The 2,815-nt window shown below is 39.2% G+C and overlaps 1 pseudogene; it reads right to left on the bottom strand.

Moving 5' to 3' along the window:
- Nucleotides 1–311: 311 nt before the first annotated feature.
- LOC121491836 lies at nt 312–1,567 on the bottom strand (annotated as a pseudogene).
- Nucleotides 1,568–2,815: the final 1,248 nt, after the last annotated feature.

Here is a 2,815-nt window from a genome sequence, read left to right as displayed (position 1 = left end):
ATCTTTTAGTCTACAAATATATTATTAAATGATAGAAAACATCTAATACAACCACTTCTACAGAAGGAAATAAATTTCATAGAAAGATTTTACAGACCCTATCTTTTATACCCAGCCCCAACAGTCCACCTCTAAAGAGGATAAAGCCTTTCCTCAAAAGATCTCACAACTAACATTGCTTTGCTATCAAAATCTATATTTCTGATCTGTTCTGAGCATTGAGATAAGATTCAAATATTCCCAAATAAAGAAGCACAATGCACATTGTGGTTACCTATTCAGCAACAGTAAGCACTGCATTCAAAACTATCTCATCCCTGGAATTCAATAAGGTCAGCCACATTCACTGGCATTTCCTCCACTGTAGTATGTAGAAAGTCTCAATGTCACAAAGAATCCTCTTGTCTTCTTCAGTAACAAAGTTTATAGCCACACCTTTCCTCCCAAAATCACCCCCCTCTGCCAATTCTGTGAATATAGTTTTCACAATTAGTAGGTAGATATAGTATATAACCAATGACACTTGTTGCACATCAATCCCATGAGCTAACAAGCAGAAGTGATCAAAACAGGGCTTGACTCTGATCAGAATTCCCTCATGACACATCTCTTTCCTTCTGGTCCATGTCACCTTGCAGGACATAAACCGTGAAATCCCTGGCATGCATTTTCTCAGTCCATCTTGTGCCTTGTATTGAGAAAAATAACAGCCTAAGTAATCATCAGTGTTTTGTAGAAATACAAAGTGTATCCAACTTCCATTCTTCTCTTTCAACGTTAATATAAAACTATTTGATTCCTTCAAGGATCAATTCTTTTTTCACCAGAATTCAAAGTGGATCTCTCATGAATTTTTGGGTCACCTTCAACATATCAGTCGACATTGTGGCAGAAAGCAACACAACCTGAATACTTGTATTTAATTTTTGGAAAATCTCCTAGATTTGATCCTTAAACTCTTGGCTCAACATTTCATCCGCTTTATCCAAAACAAACATTTGATCCTTTGTGGAGAAAGATATCTTCTGTTTAACATATCAAACAGTTTCCCTGGTATACTAACAGCAATATGCAGAGCCTCAGCCTGCAGTTTTTGCATTTCATTCCGAACATCAGTTCCACCAATGCAGGCATGACAAGTTTCTCCCATATAGTCTCCAAATGCCAGAATTATCTTTTGGATCTTTAATACAAGGTATAATAGTTCTCTGTTGAATAGCTGAAGGATTCTCAAAAACATGAGCATAGATGCCCCGAAGAAAAGATTCCTTTAAATTCATATTGTCGAAGTTATTGATAATCTCATGCCAGTTGCTCTAAATGATGTCCCCAGGGTCCATTCCCTCTGGGCCTCCATGTTCTCTGTTACAACCACGGAGCTACCAGACATGATCTGAAGAACAACTCAGCGCCTGACTGGAAAGCCAGAATCTACTTCTAAAACATCTCTACAACAATTGCTTGTGTTCCATCTCATTGCTCCACTCACACTTTGAGTTTTTATCCCCCGTCTGCATTCACCTCTTCCTTGGTCTTTCCTTCTCTGTTTCTGTCCCCTCTCATCCATCTTACCTCCAGCCCCCATATCAGTCTTCCTAAAGTCTGACAGTCACTGGGTGGCTTCTCTGTACAATAATCAGCAGCAGTCCTCCACTACTTACCAAATTGAGTTCTAACATTCAAGGCACAATTTAAAATCATCTGCCAAACAATCTTCTCAATCTTGGTTCTCCCTTCCTTCCACATGCACGTTAGAGGTCAAATAGCGTGACTCCAGAGTCAGATCCCAACCTAGTAGTGCTAAGGCCTTGAGTAAATTACCTGCACCTTTGCTTCTCCATCCATAAAATGGGAGTATTAGCAGCACCTACTTCACGTATTATTGGGAGGATGAGATAAGATAAACTACACAAAGCATAATACCAGGCCTACACGAGTTTCTTAATAAATGTCAGATATTGTAACTTTTACCACATTCCTGCAATCAAACTGAGTTGCTTAGTTTCCCAAGATTTAGTACTTATTTCCCATTCCCCTACTTTTGCTTATACCATTCCCTCTGCCTGCAGCTCTCACCCATCATCTTCACCTTCTGAAATCCTTCCTATACCCAAAGGCCCTGCTCAGAAGCTATTTCTCTAAAATTTTCTCAACCACCAGCCACAAGAGCTCTCTCTATTGCCCCTCTGAACTTTAGGACTCTTGATTTCTAACACTCCTGAGGCATTTACACTGCCTTATGGTGAGCTGTGTGAATGCATTATCCCTCCACAGATTAGAGTGGGGCTTTGTCTTCCTAATATTTGATATCCTTGACACAGCCCAGCGCAGCCTCTTAGCACAGAGCTGAAACTCGGACGTTCATCAAAAGATGAAGTGGATGAACTTTCCTGTTTCTCAACAATAAACTGTCATCTCGATACCTATCTATTAAACAAATATTTATTAAGCATGCTTTTAATCTTATTAATATATCTTATTAAACCCAGGATTAATGAATATGGTCCTTGTCCTCTTGGTACTCACAACCTAGTTCAGATTATACTTTCAGAAAGGAAACTGAGAACAAGTCAGGGCAATATTTAACAATGTGTTTAATCAACTATAATCAAATTTCATAATGTATAATCTAGACTGTTTCCTGGGTGGTCAAGCTAGGGCAGAGTCTAGAGACTTTAGGTGAGTGGGGGAGGGGAAGAGACAGATATCTTCACTGGAAGGTTGAGCTCACTGAAAGATGATTTTAGGTAGGGAAAGTAGAGGGAGAAGTAATTTTTATACGAGAATAATTATACCTGCTTTCATGAGGTGGGGG

Source organism: Vulpes lagopus, chromosome 5 (assembly GCF_018345385.1).
Source record: "Vulpes lagopus strain Blue_001 chromosome 5, ASM1834538v1, whole genome shotgun sequence".
Taxonomy (NCBI): Eukaryota; Metazoa; Chordata; class Mammalia; order Carnivora; family Canidae; genus Vulpes; species Vulpes lagopus.
The sequence above is the reverse complement of the archived record's forward strand: the minus strand, read 5'-3'. Positions and strand labels throughout refer to the sequence as shown.